Source organism: Musca domestica, unplaced genomic scaffold (assembly GCF_030504385.1).
Source record: "Musca domestica strain aabys unplaced genomic scaffold, Musca_domestica.polishedcontigs.V.1.1 5, whole genome shotgun sequence".
Classification (NCBI taxonomy): domain Eukaryota; kingdom Metazoa; phylum Arthropoda; class Insecta; order Diptera; family Muscidae; genus Musca; species Musca domestica.
In genome coordinates, this window is record NW_026712346.1 from 8,226,440 (window position 1) to 8,245,928 (window position 19,489).

Here is a 19,489-nt window from a genome sequence, read left to right on the forward strand (position 1 = left end):
AGTGGAATTATCAAATAAATGCATTAAATGTCGTTCTGACAATGTCGTATGCGATTCTGCATCATCCATTCTGCTATAAACTTATTGGTTCTATTTTTTATGGACAGTCAAAATTTTTGGGACATCGACATTTTCATAAATGACTTACAGCGCGAATAAAATCTGGTATCGTTCAAGCTTGGATTCGGGCGCATGTGGCGAAGACGTACGCGATCTAAAGATGGAAGCTGGCGGTGATTGGTCGGTGGGACAGTGGATGTGTGTTGCAATAAGGGAGACAAATCGAAGATGTGCAAGGTAGTTTTTAGAAGAGAGAACTACGACCAAAGAAGTAATAGTGTCACGTTTGCAACGGATCATCGAAAAATTCATCTGAAAGATAATCGTCACTGCTTATCGCGTTCAAAAGAGCGACAGCCCAATACCAGCGATGAATGAGGTGCAATTAATGAGGTAACCAACCCTACGAAATCAGGACTTAGCCTAGGAAAGATGAACACGGAGCTTTGTAAAACATATTGCGATTCCCGAAACTATAAATAGAAGGGAGGTCAGTTCAGTATTGTAAACGCACAGAAAAATTAATATGTATGCTAAGAGAGTAAACTGTGTGAAGACCGTTGTGAGTTAGAGTAAGAGTATCCCATGGGATGTCTGTGTGTTCACCACCACAATTGTAATAAATACATTTTTTTCAATTTTCTGTCAAAATGTTTTTGGTAGAATATTTTGTTTTATTCGAGCATTCGATGAGTAAAGTGCTGGCGGATATTTTTATGAACACACCGTTAGAAATATTGATGTACATAAATTTAACTTCCTATTGATATAGTATAATTGGTATGTTGTGCGTTATTCAAAATATAACAAGAGTACACTCGGCAAAAGCTTGGCATGGTTTTGTTTTTGTTGTTCATTATTAAAAAAGTTTCCTAGCTTTGTATGGTTCTTCTGTCTGTCATATTTTTGAATGGGCAAATTTGTTTTTTTTTTCGTGACCCTTTAAATGAGTTAAATGACGAGTTAAGGGTTGGGAGCAAGCCACATAGAAAAAGACCCATCCTTTTCCTTACATGCAATGCTTAATGCAATGCTAATAAAACTAATTTCCCTCAAAAGAGTGCAGTGTTGTTTTCAAATCTTGCAAGGTACGATGTAGAGCTTCTAAGGACTTTTTGTGGGCCATTGAACGTTGAAATACACAGCGTGTTTGGTGCATCAAATAAGATCTGAAGATTTTCCCTAAAACTCTCCTTGGGGCCTACGTACGCACAGCTCGGACCGTAGGCAGCTTTCCAAGTCATTTCTCCATAACTTTCCCCGTGTACTCTCTCAGCCCGAATTGCTGTTAGAGATTTCCTGGAAGCATCGGTGCATTGCGACTTTGTTAGCTTATCGACACACTCTTGCTAGCTACGGAGCTAACCGCATAGAAAAGGTAATCTGTCGACTCGGGTTGACAAACTCTCACAACATCTCAATAAGCGGTCATTAATATTATATTAAACTAACCCTTCTTTGGTTTTATTTATTTTTTCTATACGGTCACGGTTTGTATGCCTGGGAGAACATCATACGGAAAGAAACATTTGATCCAATTGAGCCGGATCTCTTACCAGTCCTTTTCACTTTTCTCAAGCAAAGAACACGAAAAATTATCCCCGGCATCCACATACAGTCCACATCACATCATACACACCATAAACATGAACAGGTACGGTACGTGAAATCATTTTCTAAAAGTGAGCGAGAAAAATAAATAAAAGAACACCAAAAAAGTCGCGAGTGCATGTTCCGAAAATAATTGTAATAAGCCTTTTCTCGCCCCATTTTCGGCATAACCGGCAATGCATTATTTTTGATTTGCATAATAAAATCGAAATGCATAACAATTCTCTCCATAAATTTTAAAAATTTATTATTTATTAAACTATTATTCGGCTGAATATAAATTCTTTTCTATAAATATTATTTATATTCGTTTCATATAAGCAACAAATATTTATTTACGCAGAAGTGAATTTACATTTCGTTTTGATCGGTTGGTTGCGTACCAATTGATCTAGTTGTTTTGCTGTTATTATTACTCCTTTTCTCTGCATCTAATTACTCCACTGCACTGAATAAATAACAATAACAACATATCGACAATCCAACTACTGGTCGCATACAAAGATTTGGTAGTCCGTTGTCAGTTGTTGCTGCTCTACCGCTTGACCGCTTGCTTATACACCACAATAGGCACGTTGACTACGCTATCGACATCGCTTGTGTTTTATTTCGTTTTCCTATTTTCTTTATTTTGCCGCACAGTGGGTCGCAGATGAAACATTCATAATTTATTTTTAATAAATTTATTAAAATAGAAATTTAATATATTTTTGCTACCAACGGTTTTTTGGACATTGTGCACCCTACAATCAGCCACATATGTACAAATAATTTTTTTTTTGTCGGAATAAAATACAGTTTTATTTTAATTTCATTATATAAATTATTTATTTGGTGTGTTAGTTGTCAATTAAAATATTTTCTATCTTACTGAAATTCGACTAGCTACGTACTCTACTATACGTCATATCAGACCTTTAGATATAAAATTTATTTATTTTTCTTGAAATATTGATTGGTATTTGCAGTTTGCTTCTATATTTTCATGCTTTAAAAATCAGCTGTGTGGTATACCTTTTGATTTTACTTTTTCTCTAAATGCACACCCTACGGACGGTCCTATCCAAAGTTTGAAAATATAATTGGTGGAATTATTTTTTGCAGTTTTCAAGCACAATTTCGTAACAAATCAATATTTTTAGAGATTTGACCTATTAAGTGCTCGTTGTTTTGCATTCAACTTGGTAAGCGATGAGCATATGGATGAGCTTGAACTAGAGAAATTGTGGGCTAAAGTTCAGGAAGTCTTTGATAAATTCCTGGACTATTTGATGTCATCGATAGATTCACAAAAAGAGGATATCGATTCAGTAGACAGTAAATATATGGTTTCGCATCAGATACATATTAAATGTCTTTCGGCCATTAAGCGGAGACTTACCAAACATCGGAACCTTCTAACTCTACCGTAAATGGTTCTACTTTGTCATTAGTTAAAACTCCGGAAAACGCAGTTCCCAATTTAAGTTCGTAGTCCCGAGCATCTAAGGATATGGGAACGCAGGTCGATACAATTGTTTCTGAAGTTGATTCAATGAAGGGTACTGGAAACAACGTCTCGGGTTGGTTTCCTTCGAATAATGTTCACCACCTTACCCTTCCTTCGTGCGATATTGAAGTTTTTAGAGGAGATTTTCTTTCATGACCTACTTTCCGGGGTTTGTTTACTACGGTTTACATAAACAATGCCCGCTTAAGTGATATTGAGAAACTTAGCCATTTAGTGCAAAAAACATCCGGTGAAGCTAGGGAAATCGTAAACAAATTTCCACTCACCCTCCGTAGTTTCATATTAGCTTGGTACGCTTTAAGAAATACGTATGACAATAAACCGGTCATTGTGAATAGCCATCTCAAGATTTTATTTGACCTTAACGCGGTAGATCGAGAGACTAGTTCAAACTTAAAAATTCTTCAACGGGGTATAAACGTGTGCTTGTCGGCTATGGCTGTTTACGATATTCCAACGGATCAATGGGATCCTATTTTAGTCTTTTTGTGCATTGCAAAATCGCCTTCGGAATCATTCTGCTCCATATGTCCTATACAAAATCATTCTCTTCGTTCTCTTAAGAAATTGTCGTTTGTCAAAAAAAACAGGGGTGTTGTTGGAACTGTCTGTCTCGGGGACATTCAGTTAAAGAGTGCTTATCGTTGTAGTATTTGCAATTACACTCATCATTCTTTGATACATCGAAATAGCAGTGACAATCGGGTGTCGTTGATCCTGGGTCTGAGGCGTCATTCGTAACTGATCGCATTCAAAATCAACTAAACCTACCAATACGTTTGGTGGTTGCTACGGTTTCTGGTGTCAACGGTTCCGTCTCTGCCACATGTAGGAAAAGTTGTTCACTTTGTCTTGGATCTCGGCACCATTATACGGTTCAGATTGAAACGGTTGCTTTTGTTCTACCTCAGATTTCGGAAAACTTACCTTCATTTGTTGTTCGGTCTGATCTCCCTGATTAGTTGCCCAAGCTACAACTAGCGTATTCTCACCTTTTTGACAGTCGTTTGGTAGATTTGTTGATAGGTGCTGATTTGTATCCCAAAATAGTGTTGGAGGGGGCTCAAAATACGTTAGTTAGCCAAACATTTGCAAGTTTTCAATACAGGCTGCATTTTAAAGAGAAAATCCTTTAGAAGATCCACTACTGTCTCCTCCAGTTAAAAGATTTCGCAGAGGCCCAACTGGAACTCAACAGTTTTGTAAAAGAAGTCGGGAAGAGCATTTACAAAGTTTGAACAAAGGCTTAAGTGGATATTTCCACAACGCAACTTTAAAGTCGAGGACTTAGTAGCTTTTGGTCATGAGGAAATACTTCCTTCGGCATGAAGTCTAGATCGAGTAGTTAAGGTCCATCCCGGCGAAGATCGAATAGTAAAGGTTGTTGACATAAAAACGCGTCAGTGCGTGGTAAGACAACCAAGAACAAAGCTAGTAGTTCTAACAAATTAAATCATTGCTTCCCATTTAGTTGTCGAATTATATCTGGCACAATATTTCGCTTAAATTTCACATCGGACTTATTCATAAACACTATTTTTGAAATAAACAAAATATGAATTATGCTCACTTGAAACTGATTTCACGTCTACTTACTACTGAGCATGGTACAATGAAGTGAAGGTAGGCCAACTTTGAAAAAATTGCAAGTATAGAGGTCTACCTGTTTGGCTTGTAACGTCAGAATTAGTATCAAAACAATAAAAAAGCAAACAACTTGTTGCATTGATTTTGAATAAATAATTTAAAACCGCGAAAACTGAATAAAGGTCAACATTTCTTTTCAAAATCATGTTCTATATATCTCTTATGGTTTATTTCGCGACAAAAACTGTAGACTTTGTCGATGCATACGTTGCAATAAGCATTTTGAAAACACTCGAATTTGAATATTTTCTAAACAATTTTTTTTATTATTGAAAAGAAGACACACACATAAGCAAATGAAGTTGAAATATTAAGCCAGAAAAATAAAAAAAATTGAAATCATATGGTAGTTCTGCCCTACCTTGAATTCATTGTACCATGCTACTGAGTTAGTCTGTTTAAATTCTCAAATTTTAGATCATATTACATCCATTTAATTTATGGTCAAAACGATCTCGGGATTCATCGTATTGCATTACTTTCTCCCATAAATTAAATGGCAAATATGAGTTATATGGACTCCACGCAATTTGGGAAAAAATGGATTCAGGTACTACTCGAATTATATTGCTGCTATCCTGAGTCACGTTAAAAGTATTACGGTATCCTTCGCATTACACTGCTGCCAGTTGACTTAGGCTACATAAAGTACCGTACAGCCTCAAATTGCATTGCTATCCCAAATTGCGTGAATAAAAACTTGGCACTCGTTGAATTGCATTGCTATTAAGTTTCTTGACATTGAACTGTATTGCTTATCGGAATTATTGCACCATTTAATTGTATTTCAAACTAATTTTATTAATAATTATTGCAACATTGTTGCAATGTTTAAGTTAGAATTGTATATTGCCAAAGGATCGAGAGACCCTACGTTCGCTTTATACGGACCGTAGAGAGATGTGTTTTTTGGCTAAAAGGTTGCCTGCAACTTCCCTTGGAGCCTACGTTCGCTCGGCACGGACCGTAGGGAGAAAACCTTCCTAGTCTGAAAATTTTCCCTACAACTCTCCTTGGGGTCTACGTTCGCACAGCTCCGACCGTACGTAGCTTTTCCAAGTCATTTCTCTACAACTCTCTCTGGGTACTCTCTCATCCCGAATTTCTGTTAGAAATTTCCTGGAAGCATCGGTGCATTGCGAGTTTGTTAGCTTATTGACACTCTCTTGCTAGCTACGGAGCTAACCGCATAGAAAAGGTAATCTGTCGACTCCGGTTGACAATCTCTCACAATATCTCAATAAACGGTCATGTAAATTATATTCAACTAATCCTTCTTTGGTTTTTTTTTTTCTATACGGTTTGTATGCTTGGAAGAACATCATACGGAGAGAAACAATGCCACTTGGGAATGTGCCGCAGTACCGACGTTGAGTGTGCCCCCTACCAGAGATGCTTTCAGTTAAATGCAGATTCCCCATCAGATTTAAAATAAATCTATTTTTGTATGGGAATCTGTGTGTATAAATTCGGATTAAGCATTAAATCCATAGTAAAATTAAGAAGGTAAAGTCATTTCAAATAAGCATATAAATCTCTGCATTTTCTGTAAATTACTATATCAAATTTCACTACATAGAAAACAGGTTCCGTCTCTAATTTGTGTATGTGTAAATGAGTTAAATGACTAGTTAAGGGTTGATAGCAAGCCACATCGAAAAAGACCCATCCTTTTCCTTACATGCAATTCTTTGGCTAATAAAACTAATTTCCCTCAAAAGAGTGCAGTGTTGTTTGTCAAATCTTGCAAGGGAGGACTTTTTGTGGGCAATTGTACACTTATCCCAAATTATGATTTTTTATGATTGAAGCGCTTTATCCATTGATGAAATTTTCTTAGTGTTGCATATAAATGTACGAAAAAAGCTGTAAGTTCGGCCGGGTCGAACTTTGAATACCCTCCACCATTTGGTACAAATTTAACAATTTTCAAAAAAATAAAATCGTTGGAAAAATCTGTTAAAATCTTGAAATTACCTAATGTCGCCGTATATTAGAGTCTTAACAAAAAATCAGTTTATAATGTAGCTAAAATCATCAAAATAACGAATATAGGGAGGTACCATGGTGGTTATAAAACGTGTGATCTAAAATGTATATTTCGAGATGTTACAAACGGAATGACAAACTTAATATACCCTCCATACAGATACACTGCTGCCAGTTGACTTAGGCTATATAAAGTACCGTACCTCAAATTAAACTAATCCTACTTTGGTTTTATTTATTTTTTTCTATACGGCCACGGTTTGTATGCCTGGGAGAACATCATACGGAGAGAAATAAATTCAATTTAGGAGGTGCTTTCAGTTAAATGCAGATTCCCCATCAGATTTTGTTGATTTTTCCTCTTGAATTGAAACACAACCGTTTTCTTAGATATCATTTATTGAACTAACAACTCATTTTTAAATAGAAGTAACAAATAGATAAAAGAAATATGAATGAGTGAAAAAAGTAAGATACATTTGGGTTGTCATAATTAAAAGAATAAACCAAGGTTACCATAGCTAATTTAACATATCCCGGCTCAACCCAAGTACATTTCCAAAAACATATATCCCATTTACATTATCAAATTCAAAAGTTTACTAGCTTTTATATGTCTTTGTTTGCTCAAAACTTTGGTAAATACATCAGCCACATTTTCTTCACTTGGTATATAATCCACATCAATACATCTTTCATTGTATTTGTCCCTGATGTAATGGTATTTGATGTCAATATGTTTGCTACGTTTATGAACCGTGGAATTTTTCATCATAAAATTTTCCCCTTGGTTATCGCAATACATACGAGTAGGATTGTCAATGTACTCCAAAAACCCCATTACTCCTAACAAACTTCTCATAAACGTAACCTTTTTTGTACCTTGACAAAGCGCTACATATTCCGCTTCCATGGAACTCAGTGCCACAACAGATTGTTTCTGAGATTCCCATGCAACTGGACCTCCATTCATAAAGATAACAAAACCAGAGTAAGACTTTGTGTCACATGAATCACAACCCCAGTCGGCATCTGTCAAACAAGAAAAAACTTCTCCGCTTTTGCTGTAGGTTACCTTACCACTGGGATGCTTATACAAATAGAACAATACATATTTCGCTGCCTTCAAATGTTCTTCATGAGGGTGAGAATTGTACTGCGACAGTCTCGATACTACATGAGTGATGTCCGGCCTTGATTTTACAGCCAAATACATTAAACAGTCATTTAAGCGCTGGTATTCTTTAAGTTTCAGTTCACAGTTCTCGGCTTTACATTTGTTTAAAATTGTGCCACTTGCCCATGGCTTCGAATTATCCAATTCAGCATTTCTCTTATGTATTTTTATTGCTCCTCTAGCACCATCCCTTTCGATTTTCATCACCAAATAGAAAGTAATCGGACCATGATTGTCTGCATCCGCATGTTCATTTACTTGTTTAACTATGCTTTTCATTTCACCTTCTGTTGAAAATGGGATGATCATATCATCAACGTAAAGTGAATTGATGCTCATACTTCCCCCATTTCTCCGAAAATATACACAATTATCAGTTTGACATCTTTGGAATTCCATCTCCAACAGAATTTCTATCACCTTCTTGTTCCATTCTCTTCCAGCTTGCCGCAATCCATATAATGGCTTATTTAATTTCCAAACTCTTCCGGGTGTTTCATATCTCGTTGTTCCATGAAAACGTCATCCTTTAAGTCGCCGTTTAAATATGCCGCTACTATGTCCACATGATGTATCAGCAAATCATGTTCCACAGCTAATGACAAGATGGTTCGAATAGTTGAATGACGTACAACTGGAGAAAACGTTTCTTGGTAGTCAACATTGTATTTCTGGGAACAACCCCTAGCAACAAAGCTTGCCTTGTATTTCTCCACAGAACCATCAGGTTTTCTTTTTATAACGAATACCCATCTACATCCTATCACATTTGCAGATTTTGGCTTATCGACGAGCACCCAAGTCTTACTTTTCATTATCGAATCATATTCCACCTCTATCGTCCTTTTCAATTATCTGCATCATTTGAGTCCAAAAAAATCTCTTCTTCTACCTTGTTTGTGCAGACAACAACATCTCACTTGCAGTTTCAAACAATTCATAATTTTCTCTTTCAATTTTCGTCACAGCATTAATTTCATCTTTTGCTTCAAATGGTACACTCGCAAAAAAACTCATCCGTTGAATTATTTTTATTTTCAATTTCTTCAAAATATCTCTCGACAAAGATTACATCTCTAGCCTTAACTATTACTCTCTTCTGAGCATTATAGAGCCGATACCCCTTAGTCAAGCTTTCATATCCAACAAATTTATTTTCCTTCCTTTTGGTTTATTTTACCACCAGTACCTTGTTTTTGCAGACAACAACACCACATCCAAATGTTTTAAAATGTGCCACAGAAGGTTTCCTCGTAAACCATTTCTCATATGGCGTATTTTCACCAAGCACACTTGTTGGACACCTATTTCTAATGTACGACTCTGTATTAATAGCTTATGCCCACAAACTCTACGGAAGTCCCGATTCATGCAACATACAACGTGCCATTTCTACTAGGGTTCTATTTAATCTCTCCGCGATACCATTCTGTTGTGGAGTGTGACTTACCGTTTCCTGATGCAATATGCCTTTTTTACGAAAATATTCCAAAAATTTCGAACTGTAATATTCTCTTCCATTGTCACTTCTAACCTGCTTCAATTTATGACCTGTTTGTTTTTTCAGCCATTGTAACAAAATTTTCAAACGTATCATACGCATCAGACTTGTTCTTCAAAAAATATGTAAATATGTACCTCGAGTAATCATCAATTATTGACATAATGTACAGCGCTCCACCTTGCGATTTAATTCGAAACGGTCCGCCTAAATCTGTGCGTACCAATTCTAGAACTGCTTCTGTATGTATTTTTGAATATGAGTGAAATGGTTTCGCAGTTATTTTGCCAACAGCACAAGTTACGCATTCAAAATCCTTAGGCAATTTTACATTCAACCCTCTTACCATTTGTTTTTCACTCAACATACTCAAACCTTTACCGTTTAAATGTCCGAAGCAAGAATGCCATTTCTTAAAATCATTTTCTGCAACAACACTATTTACGCACTTACTCTTCTTTTGTAATAGCTCCACAAAAAATATTCCATTCTCCTTTACTGCATACAACATTTTCTTGTTGGTTTTGCTTATAATGACAGCATGATTTATTGCAAAATTTACTGTATGACCAGCTTCGATGAAAAAAAGTAGCAAACAAAACGTTGACGAGAGTAATATTCATGAGTTTTGTTCTAAGCAATATCGTTCCTTTCCCTTCCGCATACACAGTGTCCCCCCAAGCCAAAACTATTCTCTGTTGCTCATTCACTATTGAAGTAAATAGTTCTCGGCTACAACACATGTGCGACGATGCACCGCTGTCTAATATCCAACCACCACAGCTTACATTTCTACTGACTGCACCAAACGCCGACGCAACAGACTCATCATTGTTGTTTTTGCTTTGGGAACGATTGTGACCGATTTGTCCACACTTGTAACATTTTATGTGTTTGCGTTTTTCCTCCCCTCTATCTTTCTCAAAACGGTTATTTTTTCCATCAAATTTGTTGTTGGATTTCTTCTGTGGTTTATATTGTTTTTGGTTCTCGCTAGCAAAAAACACACGGTCGTTGTTTATGTTTTTATCTCCTTGTCATCTCTCCTCCTCAAGTGCTTTTGGGATTAGTTGTTCTATTCCCGGCAACGTATCCCTGCACTTCTCAGGCAACGCACAAAACAACAATACAGAAATAAAGTCTTCATTGAGTTCTACTAAAATGTTCTTCAAATCATCTATTATGCCACGATATTCATTTGTGTTGATAGTTTTTCCATTGAATTTATCCTAAAAGGAAAAAATTTCTTAAACAGATCTACTTTTCTGCATGCCGTGTTTGCTTTATAAAGTCCACTTAAAGTTTCCCATGAAACTTTTGCCGTTGTGCAATCTTTTATGTTAATTAACTCACATTGTTTAACACTTAAGTTTATCATTGCTAGTGCCTACTGGTCAATCGCTTTCCAGGCTGTTTGCTTATCTGCCTCCTTTGGACATTCATTTCCTATGGTGTCCCACAAGTCTAGAGTAATGTACAAACTTTTTATTTGTATCGACCACGTCGTATATTTTTCGCTGTTTAGTTTTTCGACACTATTAACCGAATTCATCTCCAAAATTTTTCAAACGAATTACTTTTCCAAATGACGATTTACTTTTAATATTTGAACATAAAAGTGTTGGCCTGGGCCCATAACCTTTGTTGATTTTCCCTTTGAAATGAACTAACAACTCATTTTTAAATAGAAGTAACACATAGATAAAAGAAATATGAATGAGTGAAAAAAGGAAGATGCATTAGGGTTGCCATAATTTAAAGAATAAACCAAGGTTGCCATAACTACTTTAACAGATTTAAAATAAATATATTTTTGTATGGGAAATCTGTTTGTATTTTCGGATTTAGCATTAAATCCATGGTAAAATTAAGAAGGTAATGTCATGTCAAATAAGCATATCCATCTCTGTATTTTCTACAATTTGCCAAATGCCATAGAACATATTTTGTATGAGAAATCTGTTTGTATGCTTTCTGTATTTTACCATATCAAATTTCACTACATAGAAAATAGGTTCCGTCTCCGATTTGTGTATTTATAATGGATTTACAAGTATAAATTTTGAAAATGGGATGTTGTCAAATGAGTAATTTAAATAAAAATGTGAACAGTCAAAATTTTTGGGAGAACGGAATTTTCACGAATTTCTGTAAAAATGTTCAGACGAGTGCAGTTATCAAATAAGTGCATTAAACATCGTTCTCACAATGGCTTATGCGATTCTGCATCAATTATTTTGATATAAACTTATTGGTTCTATTTTTATGGACGGTCAAAATTTTTGAGATATCGACATTTTTACGAATTTCTGTAAAAATGTTAGACCATGGTACAGTAAAAAGGTAAAGAAGAGCTACCAGCCGATTACAATTTTTTTCTAAGTGGACCCGACTTCTGTCAATTTTGTGTTTTGAAAAATAAAAACAAAATATTTTCAAAATCAATGATTGGAATACATGTACCTTAATGCTCGCGCATTAGTGCTATTAATCGGTTTAGCCATGAAATTGAAAGATTGAACAGTTTGGATCATGTTTTTGAGAGAAAATCCAGGCATTTCATTCACATTTTGCTCTATTTAACTTATTTTAAAAATGAGGAATAATATGAGAAAAAAATGAAAACAACTTGTCTGACAGAAAGCGCTGTATCTCTGTAGTTTTACGAAGCTATTCTACCTCCTTATTGTACTATAGTTCAGACGTGTGGAATTAGCAAATAAATGGATTAAATATCGTTCTGACAATGACGTTTGCGATTCTGATATAAACTTATTGGTTCTATTTTTTATGGAGAGTCAAAACTTTTGGGATATCAACATTTTCACTAATTTCTGAAAAAAATATTCAGACGTGTGCAATTACCAAATAAATGATTTAAATGTTTTTCTGAGAATGGCGTATGCGATTCTGCCTCACTCATTCTGCTATAAACTTATTGGTTCTATTTTTTGTAACAAGTCAAAATTTTAGGGATATAGAAATTGTCACGAATTTCTTTAAATATGTTCAGACGTGTGCATATCATATAAATGCAATAAGGTGTTGCAATAAGGGAGACAAATCGAAGGTAGTTTTTAGAAGAGAGAACTACGACCAAAGTAATAGCGTCACGTTCGCAAACGGATCATCGAAAAGTTCACCCAGCATCATCTGAAAGATAATCGACACTGTGTATCGCGTTCAAAAGAGCGACAGTCCAATACCAACGATGAATGAGCTGCAATTGATGAGGTAACCAACCTTACGAAATCAGAAAATTTGAGTTATTGATGGGATGTCTGTGTGTTTACCAACACAATTGTAATAAATACATTTTTTTTAATTTTCTGTCAAAGTGGTTCTGGTAGAATATTTTGTTTTATTCGAGCAGTCGATGAGGAAGGTGCTGGCGGATATTTTTATAAACACACCGTTAGAAATATTGATGTACATAAATTTAACTTCCTATATTTTTTGGCAGAGAAGTTTATAGATTTATTGGTGGAATGTTTGGGTCAAAGGTTTTCTGACAAAGCTTTTGGTAGACATTACGAGCACTAAATACCAAAAATCCACGTCTCGTCAAAAAATTCCCCTTTTGCAATCTAGATATTATATTACTTTTTGCTTTCTCACCAGTATAATCAGCAATTTGCGTCGATTCCATTGACAATGCGACAAATAGTCCATTAGTATAAGTAGTAGATTCTGCGTTATACAAAACATAACTAGAGTATACTCGGCAAAAGCTTGACATGGTTGTGTTTTTGTTGTTTATTATTAAAAAATTTCCCTACCTTTGTATGGTTCTTCTGTCTGTCATATTTTTGAATGGACAATGTTGTTTTTTCGTAACCCTTTAAACGAGTTAAATGACTAGTTATGGGTTGGGAGCAAGCCACATAGAAAAAGACCCATCCTTTTCCTTACATGCAATGCTTTAGCTAATAAAACTAATTTCCCTCAAAGAGTGCAGTGTTGTTTTCAAATCTTGCAAGGCGCGATCTAGAGCTTCCAAGAACTTTTTGTGTGCCATTGTACACTTATCCAAAATTATGATTTTTCATGATTGAAGTACTTTATCCATTGACGGACTTTTCTTAGTGTTGCATATAAATGTACGAAATCTGCCGCAAATTTATATGGGATATATATCCAGATCTGATATGATTTTGTCAATATGATCTAGAAAAGTTATTTGTACACCAAATTCCGCAACTTATTTCAAATTTCATTGAAATTCTGGCCGAAAATATATATGGGAGCTATAACCTAATATTGACCGTTTTCAATATAAATTGACATATTTATTTGTATAACAAATTCCTCCACACATTCCAAATTCGTTGAAATTTGACATACACAGCGTGTTTGGTGCATCAAATAAATGGGACCGACGGAAAATATGTATAAATCAAATTCACATTTTTTACCATGTTAATGTTCTAATGCAAAATATGAAAAACGCCTTTGACGAAACGATGCAAGTTTAAGTTATAATTGGATGGATTGGATTGGATAAAGGATCCAGCCTACGTTCGCTTAGTAAGGACCGTAGAGAGATGTGTTCTTGGGCTAAAAGGTTACCTGCAACTCCTCTTAGAGCCTACGTTCGCTTGGTACAGACCGTAGGGAGCCAGCCTTTCAGTCTGAAGATTTTCCCTACATCTCTCCTTGGCGCCTACGTTCGCACAACTCGGATCGTAGGCAGCTTTTCCCGAATTGCTGTTAGAGATTTCCTGGAAGCATCGGTGCATTGCGACTTTGTTAGCTTATTGACACTCTCTTGCTAGCTACGGAGCTAACCGCATAAAAACGGTAATCTGTCGACTCCGGTTGACAAACCCTCACAACATCTCAATAAACGGTCATTTATATTATATTAAACTAATCCTTCTTTGGTTTTATTTATTTTTTTCTATACGGCCACGGTTTGAATGCCCGGGGAGAACATCATACGGAGAGAAACAATGCAACTTTATGTGCCGCAGTACCGACGTTGAGTGTACCCCATACCAGAGATGCTTTCAGCTAAATGCAGACTCCCCACCAGATTTAAAATAAATCTATTTTTGTATATGAAATCTGTATGTATTTTCGGATTAAGCATAAAATTCATGGTAAAATTAAGTAGGTAAAGTCATTTCAAATAAGCATATCCATCTCTGTATTTTCTGTAATTTACCATGTCAAATATCACTGCATAGAAAACAGGTCTGTATGTATAATGAATTTACAAGTATAAATTTTGACAATGGGATGTTACCAAATGAAAATGTTCAGACGAGTGCAATTATCAAATAAATGCATTAAATGTAGTTCTCACAAATGGCGTATGCGACTCTGCATCATTTTTTTTATATAAACTTATTGGTTCTATTTTTATGGATAGTCAAAGTTTTTGAGATATCGATATTATCAAGAATTTCTGTAAAAATGTTCAGACCATAAACACTAAAAAGGTAAAGTAGAGCTACCAGCTGATTAGAATTTTTTTTCTAAGTGGACCCGACTTCTATAAATTTTGTGTATATTTTTGATTCACTTTTCGCTACATTTAACTCATTTTAAAAATGAGGAAAATATGAAAATTTAAAATCTATATTCTATCTATATATATAAAAATCAATTGTTGTCCGTTGGTAATGGAATCAGTTGAGAACGGCTGAACCGATTTGCATAATTTTTTGTACAACCGTTCGTCATACCCCGAGTTAGGTTTTTAAAGAACAAAATATTGACCACGCCTACTTTTACGCCCACTATTTCGATTTACCTAAAATCCTTATATTTGCCACATAATGAAGATATCGGTTTTAAAATTATTACCCGACATACCGTAGACTTTCCCTCCAATCCTAAGTATTTATTTGGGGGCTGAGAAACTGACCACGCCTATTTTTTAATCTATATATATGGATATGTATATATATTTTTTAAATATTCGAAGGTAGTTTTTAGAACAGAGAGAACTACGACCAAAGAAGTAATAGTGTCACGTTCGCAAACGGATCATCGAAAAGTTCACCCAGCATCATCTGAAAGATAATCGACACTGTGTATCGCGTTCAAAAGAGCGACAGTCCAAACACATTGCGATTCCCGAAAATTTGAGTTATTGATGGGATGTCTGTGTGTTTACCAACACAATTGTAATAAATACATTTTTTTTTAATTTTCTGTCAAAGTGGTTCTGGTAGAATATTTTGTTTTATTCGAGCAGTCGATGAGGAAGGTGCTGGCGGATATTTTTATAAACACACCGTTAGAAATATTGATGTACATAAATTTAACTTCCTATATTTTTTGGCAGAGAAGTTTATAGATTTATTGGTGGAATGTTTGGGTCAAAGGTTTTCTGACAAAGCTTTTGGTAGACATTACGAGCAATAAATACCAAAAATTCCCCTTTTGCAATCTAGATATTATATTACTTTTTGCTTTCTCACCAGTATAATCAGCAATTTGCGTCGATTCCATTGACAATGCGACAAATAGTCCATTAGTATAAGTAGTAGATTCTGCGTTATACAACACATAACAAGAGTACACTCGGCAAAAGCTTGACATGGTTTTAGCATTAAATCCATGGTAAAGAAGAAGGTAAAGTCATGTCAAATGAGCATATCCATCTCTGTATTTTCTACAATTTGAAAATGAAATCTGTTTGTATATATCTGGATTAAGCATTAAATTAATGGTAAAATTAGGTAGGTAAAGTCATTTCAAATAAGCATATCTATCTCTGCATTTTCTGTAATTTACCATGTCAAATATCACTGCATAGGAAATAGGTCCCGTCTCTGATTTGTGTATGTATAATGGATTTACAAGTATAAATTTTGACAATGGGATGTTGTCAAATGAAAATGTTCAGAGGAGTGCAATTATCAAATAAATGCATTAAATTTCGTTCTCACAATGGCGCATGCGATTCTGCATAATTTTTTTTTATATAAACTTATTGGTTCTATTTTTATGGATAGTCAAAGTTTTTGAGATATCGATATTATCACGAAGTTCTGTAAAAATGTTCAGACCATGGTACAGTAAAAAGGTAAAGTAGAGCTACCAGCTGATTATATTTTTTTTCTAAGTGGACCCGACTTCTACAAATTTTGTGTATATTTTTGATTCACTTTTCGCTATATTTAACTCATTTTAAAAATGAGGAAAATATGAAAATATAAAACCTATATATATAAATCAATTGTTGTTCGTTGGTAATGGAATCAGTTGAGAACGGCTGAACGATTTGCATAATTTTTTGTACAACCGTTCGTCATACCCCGAGTTGGGTTTTTAAAGAAAAAATATTGACCACGCCTACTTTTACGCCCACTATTTCGATTTATCTAAAATCCTTATATTTGAAAAATAATGAAGATATCGGTTTTAAAATTATTACACGACATACCGTAGACTTTCCCTCCAATCCTAAGTATTTATTTGGGGCTGAGGAACTGACCACGCCTACTTTTTAATCTATATATATGGATATGTATATATATTTTTTAAATATTCGTTCTACACCGATTTAGTTTTTTATTCAAAGAAAAAGTGACCACGACCAATTTTACGCCCATTTTTTGATTTATCTAAAATTCTAATATTTGCCAAAATCATGAAGATATCTGTACCACAGTTAGTATATGACGTAATCTTGACTCTCCCTCCAACCTTAGGTATCTGTTTGGGGTCAGAGGAACTGCCCACACCTACTTCTTTAAATCTGTATGTAAAAAATTTAAAAAAGTATAGTAACACATTAGTTGAGAACGGCTGGGCCGATTTGACTCAAATTTTCTTTTGGTTATTTGTAATTTGAGAGGAAACGTTTTCAAGAAATAAAATGTTGAGAACTGAAAAAATTGACTTCTCTATTTTGATATGGAGTTTTGTGTAGAATTGTTTCAAAATGCCTTTTGGAATTTAAAATTCTTATTGAAAAAAATCGAGAAATTTTCCATATTTTCTATACATGCCGTTATATGGTTTTCAATTTTGACTAAAAAATTATTTTTAAAGCATCAAAACATTAAAAAACTCAACGTACTTTTAAATTGAGGCTATTCCTAATAGGGAACCAATAGTAGTCAGTTATTTCCGGTATTGATTTCACAATACCGAAAACTTTAAATGTCAAGTTACAGATAATTCGGTAGAAATTGTAACAACATGCAAAAGGACGAATTTTTAGTGGTATTATTATACCTAAGCGAAACTGAAATATTCTAACTTCCTAGGAATATTGTAGTTCAAAGATATATTATCTGAAGGCTATATCTAAATGAGAATAAATATATACCTCCTCTAACATCAATCAGCGTAAGAATAATATAAAATCCTGTGCAAAGTTTGAAAGACGCATATTAAATTTGGTGACCTCTATCGTAATTCAAATGGTGAACGGAGAGGCTAACAGATATAAGTTAATCGACAAAGATTTCTACTCTTTACCATACTTTATGGAGTCCCTAACTTTTATAAACTTTATTTATGATAGTTAAATTAAAGTCATATTACCAGGATTTCAATTTAGAAATTACTATCGATTCTCAGGTTCAAAAAAATTACTAGATATGGAAATAATCCATCCAATGAGAACTTAAAATGCAAAATACAATCAGTGAAATACCGAATATGAAGAGCACTGCTATATGCGGACTATACAAAATAGTAGAGCAAATTGAAAATTTAGAAAGAACAGGATTCATATTCTCGGAAAATTCTTCCGAAACTTTAAAAGTAACCTTAACTCATATGTAACGTTATATGGTGACTATGAGCTATCGTCAGTAATTACACTGCGGGAAATTACACTTGGAAAATTGTTTGGTTTGTATATAAAAATCCCAAAAAGGGGTTTCGGGTCAAATGTTTTTAGGGTCCATTTTATGTAGCTTAACCAAACACAAAGGGCCTCAAATATTTTGGTGTATACTTCGCAAAAGTTACGATAGAGTTTTAAATTTGATACAGTCATCAGTTATACAAAATATTTATCAGATCGGATGTGTTTAAGCTATTTTGGGGTGGCTATTATAAAACAGTTAATGTATACTTTTTAATATATGTGATCTATTATTTAGGTTTTAAACTCTCAAATTAAAACCTTTTTCTGAAAATAATTATACTTTAAAAACTATGTATTATAGACTAAAACTACGGGCTGGAAACGCGGACCGGGCAAGCTAGTATATATATAAAAATGAAAACAACTTGTATATAATTTTGAATAAGTCTAACAGGAAGCGCTGCATTTCTGTAGTTTTACGAAGCTGTTCTACCTCATTTTCTACTATAGTTCAGACGTATGGAATTAGTAAATAAATGGCTTTCTGACAATGTCGTATGCGAATCTGCATAATCTATTCTGCTATAAACTTATTGGTTCCATTTTCTAATTGGTAGTCAAATTTTTTGGGATATCGACATTATCACGAATTTCTGTAAAAATGTTTAGACAAGCGGAAGTAGCAAATAAATGCAATAAATATCGTTCTGACAATGTCGTATGCGATTCGGCATCATCCATTCTGCTATAAACTTATTGGTTCTATTTTATACCATGTCTAAATCCTTATAACGAGTGTTAACCTGAATACAATTTTATATCTAAACGCGATATTATAGTTTTACAAAAACATTTATAGTAAATGGTTGTGTTGTTAAAAATAGGAATAGGATGCTGTACGAAGTGGGACTTAATATAATACTTTGAATAAGTTAGCCAAACAAAATGCAATATAGTGAGTTAAGATGCAGAAAATAATTCGAAAAGGGTCTCAGTAACACAAATGAGGATCTACAATGTCATTTTTATAAGAAATATAAAATATATACTTAATTAAACTTTTAATAAAAAGCAAACATAAAAGTTACTGACTGACAATACGGCTGACTTCCAGTTTCAACAAAGAAATCCTACAAATATCTAAATGCAGGCATACCATGGACCTCTAATAACGATCTAGAGCAGTTGTTTTATACATCCAATTTATTTTTTCTT